Source organism: Cetorhinus maximus, unplaced genomic scaffold (genome assembly GCF_964194155.1).
Source record: "Cetorhinus maximus unplaced genomic scaffold, sCetMax3.hap1.1 HAP1_SCAFFOLD_4718, whole genome shotgun sequence".
Lineage (NCBI taxonomy): Eukaryota > Metazoa > Chordata > Chondrichthyes > Lamniformes > Cetorhinidae > Cetorhinus > Cetorhinus maximus.
Genome location: NW_027600619.1, coordinates 1 through 12,492, shown reverse-complemented (window position 1 = coordinate 12,492; position 12,492 = coordinate 1). Strand labels below are relative to the sequence as shown.

At 59.8% G+C, this 12,492-nt stretch overlaps 1 long non-coding RNA gene across 1 annotated transcript; it reads left to right on the top strand.

Moving 5' to 3' along the window:
• The first annotated feature begins 788 nt into the window (after positions 1 to 788).
• On the top strand, positions 789 to 12,158 carry LOC144678584 (uncharacterized). Its single transcript, XR_013576138.1, has 3 exons — positions 789 to 861; positions 3,871 to 3,978; positions 12,085 to 12,158. It is a non-coding gene; the product is annotated as an uncharacterized LOC144678584 (long non-coding RNA).
• The last annotated feature ends 334 nt before the right edge of the window (positions 12,159 to 12,492 follow it).

The window sequence follows — 12,492 nt, the reverse complement described above, 5'->3', positions numbered from 1 at the left end:
GAAATTAGGGGCGGGCAACAAATCCTGGGGCCCCGGCGCCCACGTCCCGTGAGAGAACGGACACACGATAGAAAGTTCTGGACGGTGGTGACGCCAAGGGAGAAGGGGATGGTGCGTGAAGGGAGGCGGGAGATCAGCTGTGATCCGGTTCAACGGCAGGAGCTGTTTCGAGAGGGGCCGAACGGCCTGCTCCTGCCCCTGTGGTCTCGGGGTGTTTTAGTACGTACCCCCGCGGCCCCCCCCCCCCCCTCCCCACCCCACCACAACCCCACTTTCGACCCAGCCTAGTCAGCGACGCTCACGCCCCGTGAATAATGAATAACGAAGGCCTGTCTTGCGCTCTGCTAGGCAACGCTGCTCCTAAAGCCCGCGTTCGCAGGCCCGCGCTCGAAACCTCGGCCGCTCGGCTTGAAGGAGACGGCTCGGGTGGGGGGTGGGGGTGGGCGTGGAGGGCAGGCACCCCCTGAATTTGATGTGCCCCTGCCAGGCGCCCCCTGTCCGATCCACTCCCCTCGACTTTCAAAGACAGACCCTAATTACAGGAACAGGAGGAGGCCATTCAGCCCCCTCGGGTCTGTTAAACAGGAACAGGAGGAGGCCATTCAGCCCCCCCCTCGAGCCTGTTACACAGGAACAGGAGGAGGCCATTCAGCCCACTCGAGCCGGCTCCTCTATTCAGTTAGACCGTGGCTGTTCTGCATCTTAACACCACCTCGTGCCTTCGGTTCCATTGCGTCCATCCCACCTTTCAAATTGAGTGACGCTCTTGTCTCTTCCTCTTTTCCATCAGGAGGGAGCGACGCGGACACGGAACAAGTCAGTGGGGTTTACTTCCGACACTTCCTCCCCGTCTCACCAAAGGTTTGTGTCCGATATTTAACTCGTGCAGGAGGGAAGAGAGGGAGGGTGGCCGCATTAAAAATAGACACCCGTCAGTCTCTGAGCGTCAGTGACTGACTGTGGGGGTCTCTGAGAGACAGGAGCCCCTCGGTCCCTGTGGGTCAGTGACTGTGGGGGTCTCTGAGAGACAGGAGCCCCTCGGTCCCTGTGGGTCAGTGACTGTGGGGGTCTCTGAGAGACAGGAGCTCCCTCGGTCCCTGTGGGTCAGTGACTGTGGGGGTCTCTGAGAGACAGGAGCCCCCTCGGTCCCTGTGGGTCGGTGACTGTGGGGGTCTCTGAGAGACAGGAGCTCCCTCGGTCCCTGTGGGTCAGTGACTGTGGGGGTCTCTGAGAGACAGGAGCCCCTCGGTCCCAGTGGGTCAGTGACTGTGGGGGTCTCTGAGAGACAGGAGCCCCTTGGTCCCTGTGGTTTAGTGACTGTGGGGGTCTCTGAGAGACAGGAGCCCCTTGGTCCCTGTGGGTCAGTGACTGTGGGTGTGTCTGAGAGACAGGAGCTCCCTCGGTCCCAGTGGGTCAGTGACTGTGGGCGTGTCTGAGAGACAGGAGCCCCCTTGGTCCCTGTGGGTCAGTGACTGTGGGCGTGTCTGAGAGACAGGAGCTCCCTCGGTCCCTGTGGGTCAGTGACTGTGGGGGTCTCCGAGAGACAGGAGCCCCCTCGGTCCCTGTGGGTCAGTGACTGACTGTGGGGTCTCTGAGAGACAGGAGCCCCTCGGTCCTTGTGGGTCAGTGACTGTGGGGGTCTCTGAGAGACAGGAGCCCCCTCGGTCCCTGTGGGTCGGTGACTGTGGGGGTCTCTGAGAGATAGGAGCCCCTCGGTCCCTGTGGGTCGGTGACTGTGGGGGTCTCCGAGAGACAGGAGCCCCTCGGTCCCTGTGGGTCAGTGACTGTGGGTGTCTCTGAGAGACAGAAGGCCCTCGGTCCTTGTGGGTCAGTGACTGTGGGGGGTCTCTGAGAGACAGGAGCCCCCTCGGTCCCTGTGGGTCAGTGACTGTGGGGGTCTCTGAGAGACAGGAGCCCCTCGGTCCCTGTGGGTCGGTGACTGTGGGGGTCTCCGAGAGACAGGAGCCCCTCGGTCCCTGTGGGTCAGTGACTGTGGGGGTCTCTGAGAGACAGGAGGCCCTCGGTCCTTGTGGGTCAGTGACTGTGGGGGTATCTGAGAGACAGGAGCCCCTCGGTCCCTGTGGGTCAGTGACTTTGGGGGTCTCTGAGAGACAGGAGCCCCCTCGGTCCCTGTGGGTCAGTGACTGTGGGGGTCTCTGAGAGACAGGAGCCCCTCGGTCCCTGTGGGTCAGTGACTGTGGGGGTCTCTGAGAGACAGGAGCCCCCTCGGTCCCTGTGGGTCAGTGACTGTGGGGGTCTCTGAGAGACAGGAGCCCCCTTGGTTCCTGTGGGTCAGTGACTGACTGTGGGGTGTGAGCGATCAGTACAGACCTCCAAGCCTGTGGTTGCTGAGCGACCCTCTTGTTACTTTGCCACTCAGGGGAAAGCCTTCCCTTGCGGCTGCTCCAATCAAAGCTGCCTTTCCACCGTCAACCGTGGGTGAGCCGCAGTCGCCCTCACCTCCGGGTCGGGCCTTGACCCCACGACCTCCCGACCTTCAGAGACCCAAGCTCCTCAATCCAGAGGCGACCCTCCCCTCCCCCCCCACGACTCCTGTGCCGGTACCGAGGGAGTGCCGCTGTGTCGGAGGTGCCGATCGGCCAATGCGCCGTTCGCCCTCCCGGGTGAGCGTGGAAGATCCCACTGCCGCCTGAGGAGGACGAGCGGGGGGTGGGGGTGGGGGTGGAGGGTGAGGAGTTGCGGAATTCACCTTAGTATCCTGGGAGCCCAACATTTAATCCCTCCAACTGACATCACCGATTTTAAAAAAAAAACAAAATCTGGTCACTCATTACATTGTTGACTGTGGGATCGTGCTGTGCGCAGATTGGTGATTTCTACGTTCCCATGGCCAACCTCGTTTCAGATTTTCTTTGATAAGATGCTCTGTTGGCTGCGAAACGCTTTGGGCCGGGCCGAGTTGGTGAGAGGCCAAGTTGCTTCTAAAACCTCGCATGCCCACCTTTTGCCTCTGGTCTCTGGTTGAGTTGTAACTTACCACCCTTCGCTGCGATGCTGAAAGACCAAAAATTCAGCCCGATCAGGGCCATCGCCGGTGTTCATGCTCCACACGAGCCTCCCCCAGCCCTTTCTTCCATCTTCCCACTCGCCCCCACCCCCGCCCTCCATCAACATACCCTTCTATACCTTTCTCCCTCGTGTGTTTACCCAGTGTTGCGTTTTTAACAATGATGTATGTTGTCAAATGCCTTTAAGGGTTAACAGCATGCCTTCACTTTTAAGGGAAGCGTGCCACGTGATCCAGCCTCGGTTTCATTTCCCTTTTATTGCAGGGTTTGTGCGTTCGCACTTCATCAGATAGCTTCCCTTCATTCGCAGTCAGCTGCTCACTCCGCGCTGCTGTTCCAGTCTGGGTAATGTCAGGGTTTCCAAAACAAAAAACGATTTATACTTGGGACTAATGGAAAGGCCTTTGCCTCTCTGGTGCTCTCATGTGGTTTTTCGGATAATGTCTTTTTACCCTCTCGTCACTTTACTGGGGGTTTTCTGCCCCTCTTTTTGAGCTCTGTGCACTCCACAACTTGAAAATTAGACAATATGCCCCTAAAGGCTCATTACGACAATATAAAGGCACCAATCACTCATAAGGGATGTGGTAAACACGTTGTGGGTTCATTTATTAAGACTAGGCACGTGCGAACAGATACGCATGTGCATGAAGCTTGAAGCCATCAGCAGCAGAGCCGTCTGTGCTGTGACCTGCTCAAAGGCAAAAAGTGAAACTGAAACTGGATCTATCGATCGACCTCCCTTCTAGTGATGTCACCCCTTAAAGGCACAATGCAACGTCTGTCTCGTTGGCCATGATGGAATCCCTGCTGTGTCTTATGTTCCCTCCTGCTCTCTCAGGTAAAGTTTGACGTGGCAGTGTCCGCGTACTCGCTGTCTGAGCTGCCTACCCTGGCCGAGCGACTGCACGTGGTCGAGACTCTGTGGAGGAAAACCGAGAGCTTCTTGGTGAGTCGGGCGATCGGCGTGGTTACCGGGGTTGTGGTTTTCCAAGTTGAGGGGTTGGGGGGGGAGGTGGTGGGTGATGGTGGTGGTTGGGACGCATTTAAAGTTTTATCTTTCATTCTGTCGCGGGACGCAGGCTTCACCGGCGTGGCACCAGCGTTTCTTGCCCCCGTCCCGAATTGCCCCTTGAACTGAGTGGGGCTCGCTCGGCCATTTCAGAGGGGCCAAGTTAAGGAGTCAACCACGTTGCTGTGGGGTAGGAGTGTGGGGCTGGGGGCTGGGTGGGGGGGTCTGGAGTCACGTGTAGGCCAGACTGGGGTAAGGACGTCCAATTTCCTTCCCTAAAAGGGGGATGTGAGTGAACCAGATGGGTTTTTTTTTAACGACGATCGATGACGGTTGTCACAGCCCCTGTGACTGAAACTGGCTTCGTCATTCCAGATTTTATGAATAGCCGCTGGTGGGATTTGAACCTGTGTCCCCAGGACATTAGCCTGGATTTCCATTGACATTATCACTAAGCCACTAACTCTCCCCCCGCCGCACCGCCCCACCCCCCCCAACCCCACCATCCTTTGCTTTTAACGTGTCAAACTCCTCGACTGATACAGCACGGAAGGTGGCCTGCCCAGCCCATCCCAGCTGTCCAGTCAATCCCATTCGCCGCCTGGCTCTTCTCCCCCGCGGCCCTGCACCTTTATTCCCCTTCGAGCGTTTATATCCCGGTTCCCCTTTTCTGCGAAAGCCGCTATTGAACCTGCTTCCACCTCCCCCATTCGGGCAATGCACCCCAGAGTGTGCCGACTCGCTGCGTAGAGGAGAAGCCCATTGAATCTACGCTATAGGAAGGCTGGTGAGGGGTCTTTGAGAGGAGATTTACCTGAACGGTTGACAGGAATTGAGAGATTTTCGCTACGAGGTTAGGCTGGGGGAAGCTGGTGGTGTTCTCCTTGGGTATCGGACGTAGATGTATTTTTTATTAATCTGCTCACCGGATGTGGGCATCGCTGGGCCGGGCCCAGCATTTATTGCCCCATCCCCCTAATTACCCCCTTGAGAAGGTGGCGGTGGGTGAGCCGCCATCTTGAGCTGCTGCAGTCCCTGTGGTGTCGGTACACCCACCGTGCTGTTAGGGAGGGAGTTCCCAGGATTTTGACCCGGCGACAGTGAAGGAATGGCCGATATGTTCCCAAGTCGGGATGGTGAGTGCGGCTCAGAGGGGAACTTCCATGGGTGGTGTTCCCCGTGCGTCTGCTGCCCTCGTCCTTCTAGATGGTCGTGGTTGTAGGTTTGGAAGGTGCTGTCGAAGGAGCCTTGGTGAGTTGCTGCAGTGCATCTTGTAGATGGTACACACACTGCTGCCGCTGTGCGTCGGTGGTGGAGGGAGTGAATGTTTTGTGGACAGGGTGCCGATCGAGCGGGGGCTGCTTTGTCCTGGACGGTGTCGAGTTTCTCAAGTGTTGTGGGAGCCGCACTCATCCAGGCAAGTGGAGGGTATTCCAATGTGCCTTGTCGATGGTGGACAGGTTTTGGGGGAAGTCAGGAGGTGAGTGACTCTCCGCGGGATTCCCAGCCTCTGACCTGCTCTTGTAGTCGCAATGTTTGCATGGCTGGTCCGGTTCAGTTTCTGGTCAATGGTAACCCCCCCAGGATGTTGATAGTGGGGGATTCAGTGATGGTAATGCCCATTGAACACCAAGGGGAACGAGGTTATGATGGGTTTGGATAAAATGAATGCCGTTCCCATGAGCTGAGGGTATAAGGAAGAGGGGGACACAGATCCGAGGCTTTGGGTGAGGGATAGATAGGGGGGGTGGGGGGTGGGGTGGGGGGCGGGGTGGTTGGTGGGTGGGGTTTGGGGGGGTGGGAGCAGAGATGATGAACAGTTTTGAATAGAGATCAGATGGTCCCTCGAGGGGGGGGTGGGGGGCGGAAATGGGGACGGACTGGATCGCTCCACAGAGAGCCAGCTTTGACTCGATGGGCCGAATAGCCTCATTCTGTGCCGTGATGACTCTGGTTATTCTCCCCCGCCCCCCCATTTTGGTTCTTTTGCCTCTTCCCCACCCCCAAACCCGGCTCCCCCACTGGCCCTTCAGCCTCGAGGTCTCTGGTCCGAATTCTACCCGCCGGTCAGAGGGGCCGGCCCTCCCTGCGCCAGCGGCAGTGTCGCTGGACGGGCAATCCGGAACACCGGGTTAACCGGGGACACGGGGGTCCACCACGCGCACACACACACACACCACCCCCCACCACCACCACCACGGCAGCCAGTGAAGCTCAGTGAACCCGGAATATCCAGCCCACCTCGATCCTAGAATTCTCGCGGCGCTGAAGGTGTGGCTCCCGGTCCGACAGCGCCTCCCAATTTAAAAAAACCCCCGTCCTCGCGTTCAAATCTCTCCCCCCAGCCTCGCTCCCCCCCGCCACCCCACCCCAAACCCGGACCACCGTTCCCGATCTCTGGAATCTCCTCCAGCTCCCCGACGACTCTCCAAGATGTCCGCGCCTTCTGATTCTGGCCCTCTCGAGCGTCACCCCCCACCGCCTCACGACCTGAATTGCTCCACCATTGGCAGCCGCGCACCCTGAGCTATGGAATTCCCTCCCTAAACCTCTCCGCATCTCTCCCTCTGTCTCTCTCCCTCTGTCTCTCTCCCTCCCTAAACCTCTCCGCCTCTCTCTCTGTCTCTCTCCCTCTGTCTCTCTCTCCCTCTGTCTCTCTCTCCCTCTGTCTCTCTCTCCCTCTGTCTCTCTCTCCCTCTGTCTCTCTCTCCCTCTGTCTCTCTCTCCCTCTGTCTCTCTCTCCCTCTGTCTCTCTCCCTCTGTCTCTCTCCCTCTGTCTCTCTCCCTCTGTCTCTCTCCCTCTGTCTCTCTCCCTCTGTCTCTCTCCCTCTGTCTCCCTCCCTCTGTCTCCCTCCCTCTGTCTCCCTCCCTCTGTCTCTCTCTCCCTCTGTCTCTCTCTCCCTCTGTCTCTCTCTCCCTCTGTCTCTCTCCCTCTGTCTCTCTCTCCCTCTGTCTCTCTCTCCCTCTGTCTCTCTCTCCCTCTGTCTCTCTCTCCCTCTGTCTCTCTCTCCCTCTGTCTCTCTCTCCCTCTGTCTCTCTCTCCCTCTGTCTCTCTCTCCCTCTGTCTCTCTCTCCCTCTGTCTCTCTCTCCCTCTGTCTCTCTCTCCCTCTGTCTCTCTCTCCCTCTGTCTCTCTCTCCCTCTGTCTCTCTCTCCCTCTGTCTCTCTCTCCCTCTGTCTCTCTCTCCCTCTGTCTCTCTCTCCCTCTGTCTCTCTCTCCCTCTGTCTCTCTCTCCCTCTGTCTCTCTCTCCCTCTGTCTCTCTCTCCCTCCCCTCCTTTGATTCACTCCTCTGAACCGACGTCTTTGACCACGTTATGGGTCACCCACCCTACTATCTCCCTGTGTGGCTCATTCTCCTGCTTCACCCGATAATGGCCTTTGTGTGGGTGCGTTGTTACGCAAAAGGTGCTAGTTAAATGCCAGGTGCCTGTCATATAGTGTGTTGTGCTCAGAAGGGACGGTGGTTTCCCCAGAGCTCTTCGTGCCTGGGAGTTCCCTTCGCCTCACGTCTGGTTCTGTTGTGAACTAAGTGACGGAGAGCGATTGCCGTGATGTGTTAACTGTCCCTCCGATATAATTGTGCGAGTACCAGGAGGCCAGAAAGCACAGTCTCATCAGCACAGTCTCATCCTACACTTAAAGCAGAAAACTCAACAGGGCAATTTGCAAATTGTTTTAAATATTCTCTCCCTCGTTTCCCTGCTCCTCTCTCTCTTTCTCACTCTCTCTCTCCTCCCCTCTGCCCCTCTCTCTCTCTGTCCCTCTCTCTCTCTCTTTCTCACTCTCTCTCTCTCTCTCCTCCCCTCTGCCCCCTCTCTCTCTCTCTGTCCCTCTGTCTCTCTCTTTCTCACACTCTCTCTCTCTCTCTCTCTCTCTCTCCTTCCCTCTGCCCCTCTCTCTGTCCCTCCCTCTCTACCTCTCTCTCCTCCCCTCTGCCCCTCTCTCTCTCTGTTCCTCTCTCTCTCTCTCTTTCTCACTCTCTCTCTCTCCTCCCCTCTCTCTCTCTGTCCCTCTCTCTCCCTGTTTCTCACTCTCTCTCTCTCCTCCCCTCCCCTCTGCCCCTCTCTCTGTCCCTCTCTCTCTCTTTCTCACTTTCTCTCTCTCCTTCCCTCTGCCCCTATCTCTGTCCCTCCCTCTCTACCCCTCTCTCTCTCTCTCTCCTCCCCTCTGCCCCTCTCTCTCTCTCTCTCTGTCCCTCTCTCTCTCTCTTTCTCACTCTCTCTCTCTCTCTCTCCTTCCCTCTGCCCCTCTCTCTCTCTCTTGCCCTCTCTCTCCCCCTCTTCCCTCTCTCTCCCCCATTCCCCCCCTCTTTCTCCCTCTCTCTCCTTCCCCTGTGCGCTCCCTCTCTCTCCCCCGCTTATCCCTCTCTCTCCCCTTCCCTTCTCTCTCTCTCACTGTCTCCCCTTCCCTTGCATTCTGTCTCTCTCCCGCTTCTCTGTCTTTATCTCCTCCGCCCCACCCTCCATCTCTCTCACCTTCCCCCTCTCCCCTCCCCTGCACCCCTCTCTTTCTCTCTCTCACCCCCTCCTTTCCACCCGTCCCTCTCTTTCTCTTTCTCTCCCCCCTCTCTCTCTTGCCCCCTCCCCACCCCTCCTCTCTTTCTGTCTACCTCCCCCTTCCTGCCCCCCTTACTCTCTCACACCCTGCCCCTGCCCCCCTCTCTGTCTCACCCTCCCCCTTCCTCCCTCTCTCTCACCGCCCCCTCCCTCTCTCTCTCTCTCACCCCCCACCTGTCTTTCTCTCTCTTTCTCCCCTTCCCCTCTCTCTCGTTCTCTCTCGCCCTCCGCCTCCTTTTTCTCTCTCTCGCTTACCCCTCCACCCCACTCTCTCCCTCTCTCTCCACACTCCACTCCCTTTCTCTCCCCTTACCCACCTCTCTCTTCCCTCCCCCTCTCTCTTCCCTCCCCCTCTCTCTTCCCTCCCCCTCTCTCTTCCCTCCCCCTCTCTCTTCCCTCCCCCTCTCTCTTCCCTCCCCCTCTCTCTTCCCTCCCCCTCTCTCTTCCCTCCCCCTCTCTCTTCCCTCCCCCTCCCTCTTCCCTCCCCCTCCCTCTTCCCTCCCCCTCTCTCTTCCCTCCCCCTCTCTCTTCCCCCCCCCTCTCTCTTCCCTCCCCCCTCTCTCCCTCCCCCCTCTCTCTTCCCTCCCCGCTCTCTCTCCCTCCCCCTCTCTCTTCCCTCCCCCTCTCTCTTCCCTCCCCCTCTCTCTTCCCTCCCCCTCTCTCTTCCCTCCCCCTCTCTCTTCCCTCCCCCTCTCTCTTCCCTCCCCCTCTCTCTTCCCTCCCCCTCTCTCTTCCCTCCCCCTCTCTCTTCCCTCCCCCTCTCTCTTCCCTCCCCCTCTCTCTTCCCTCCCCCCTCTCTCTTCCCTCCCCCTCTCTCTTCCCTCCCCCTCTCTCTTCCCTCCCCCTCTCTCTTCCCTCCCCCTCTCTCTTCCCTCCCCCTCTCTCTTCCCTCCCCCTCTCTCTTCCCTCCCCCTCTCTCTTCCCTCCCCCTCTCTCTTCCCTCCCCACTCTCTCTTTGCCCCCCTCTCTCTTTGCCCCCTCTCTCTTTGCCCCCTCTCTCTTTGCCCCCTCTCTCTTTGCCCCCTCTCTCTTTGCCCCCTCTCTCTTTGCCCCCTCTCTCTTTGCCCCCTCTCTCTTTGCCCCCTCTCTCTTTGCCCCCTCTCTCTTTGCCCCCTCTCTCTTTGCCCCCTCTCTCTTTGCCCCCTCTCTCTTTGCCCCCTCTCTCTTTGCCCCCCTCTCTCTTTGCCCCCTCTCTCTTTGCCCCCTCTCTCTTTGCCCCCTCTCTCTTTGCCCCCCTCTCTCCTTGCCCCCCTCTCTCCTTGCCCCCCTCTCTCCTTGCCCCCCTCTCTCCTTGCCCCCCTCTCTCCTTGCCCCCCTCTCTCCTTGCCCCCCTCTCTCCTTGCCCCCCTCTCTCCTTGCCCCCCTCTCTCCTTGCCCCCCTCTCTCCTTGCCCCCCTCTCTCCTTGCCCCCCTCTCTCCTTGCCCCCCTCTCTCCTTGCCCCCCTCTCTCCTTGCCCCCCTCTCTCCTTGCCCCCCTCTCTCCTTGCCCCCCTCTCTCCTTGCCCCCCTCTCTCCTTGCCCCCCTCTCTCCTTGCCCCCCTCTCTCCTTGCCCCCCTCTCTCCTTGCCCCCCTCTCTCCTTGCCCCCCTCTCTCCTTGCCCCCCTCTCTCCTTGCCCCCCTCTCTCCTTGCCCCCCTCTCTCCTTGCCCCCCTCTCTCCTTGCCCCCCTCTCTCCTTGCCCCCCTCTCTCCTTGCCCCCCTCTCTCCTTGCCCCCCTCTCTCCTTGCCCCCCTCTCTCCTTGCCCCCCTCTCTCCTTGCCCCCCTCTCTCCTTGCCCCCCTCTCTCCTTGCCCCCCTCTCTCCTTGCCCCCCTCTCTCCTTGCCCCCCTCTCTCCTTGCCCCCCTCTCTCCTTGCCCCCCTCTCTCCTTGCCCCCCTCTCTCCTTGCCCCCCTCTCTCCTTGCCCCCCTCTCTCCTTGCCCCCCTCTCTCCTTGCCCCCCTCTCTCCTTGCCCCCCTCTCTCCTTGCCCCCCTCTCTCCTTGCCCCCCTCTCTCCTTGCCCCCCTCTCTCCTTGCCCCCCTCTCTCCTTGCCCCCTCTCTCCTTGCCCCCCTCTCTCCTTGCCCCCCTCTCTCCTTGCCCCCCTCTCTCCTTGCCCCCCTCTCTCCTTGCCCCCCTCTCTCCTTGCCCCCCTCTCTCCTTGCCCCCCTCTCTCTTTGCCACCCTCTCTCTTTGCCACCCTCTACACCCTCTCTGCCCCCTCTACACCCTCTCTGCCCCCTCTACACCCTCTCTGCCCCCTCTACACCCTCTCTGCCCCCTCTACACCCTCTCTGCCCCCTCTACACCCTCTCTGCCCCCTCTACACCCTCTCTGCCCCCTCTACACCCTCTCTGCCCCCTCTACACCCTCTCTGCCCCCTCTACACCCTCTCTGCCCCCTCTACACCCTCTCTGCCCCCTCTACACCCTCTCTGCCCCCTCTACACCCTCTCTGCCCCCTCTACACCCTCTCTGCCCCCTCTACACCCTCTCTGCCCCCTCTACACCCTCTCTGCCCCCTCTACACCCTCTCTGCCCCTCTACACCCTCTCTGCCCCCTCTACACCCTCTCTGCCCCCTCTACACCCTCTCTGCCCCCTCTACACCCTCTCTGCCCCCTCTACACCCTCTCTGCCCCCTCTACACCCTCTCTGCCCCCTCTACACCCTCTCTGCCCCCTCTACACCCTCTCTGCCCCCTCTACACCCTCTCCGCCCCCTCTACACCCTCTCCGCCCCCTCTACACCCTCTCCGCCCCCTCTACACCCTCTCCGCCCCCCCTCTGTCTCTCCACCCCCCCTCTGTCTCTCCACCCCCCCTCTGTCTCTCCACCCCCCCTCTGTCTCTCCACCCCCCCTCTGTCTCTCCACCCCCCCTCTGTCTCTCCACCCCCCCTCTGTCTCTCCACCCCCCCTCTGTCTCTCCACCCCCCTCTGTCTCTCCACCCCCCCTCTGTCTCTCCACCCCCCCTCTGTCTCTCCACCCCCCTCTGTCTCTCCACCCCCCCTCTGTCTCTCCACCCCCCCTCTGTCTCTCCACCCCCCCTCTGTCTCTCCACCCCCCCTCTGTCTCTCCACCCCCCCTCTGTCTCTCCACCCCCCCTCTGTCTCTCCACCCCCCCTCTGTCTCTCCACCCCCCCTCTGTCTCTCCACCCCCCCTCTGTCTCTCCACCCCCCCTCTGTCTCTCCACCCCCCCTCTGTCTCTCCACCCCCCGTCTCTCTCTACCCCGCTCTCTCTCTCTCGTCCCTCCCCCTTTTCTCTCCCTCTATCCTCCTCTCTCTCCCCCCAACTCTCTCCCCACACACTCTCTCTCCCCCTCCTCCCTCTCATTCACCCTCCTCCCTCTCTCTCTCTCCCCTCCCTCCTGCTCTCTCTACCCCCCTTTCTCCCTCTACGCCCTCTCGCTCCCCCCCACTCTCTCTCTCATAACCCCCTCCCTCTCTCTCTCTCTTCCCCCCTCTCTCTCTCTCTCTCTCTCTCTCCCCCCCCTCCCCCCTCACTGTAGGTGTTAATTGAGAATGGAACAAAGGAGGGACATCAGATCCTGATGGAAGCTCGTGATGTTGTCCTGAAGGTTAGCAGTGTGAATTTAGCTTCACTCTATATCCCACTCTCTGCCTTCCCCGGTTCCCGTTTCATTCGCTGCTCTGACCCCCAGGGCTGTCCCTGAGCTAGCAGAGGCAAAGTGGATTCTGATTCCATTTACTCTCCGGCGTGTCTTCACCAGGCAACACGGGACCCTCCTTAACCCCCTCTGTCCCGGTTAATATTTTATACCCTCGATCGGGACCCTCCTTAACTCCCTCTGTCCCAATTAATATTTTATACCCTCGATCGGGACCCTCCTTAACCCCCTCTGTCCCGGTTAATATTTTATACCCTCGTGCGGGACTCTCCTTAACCCCCTCTGTCC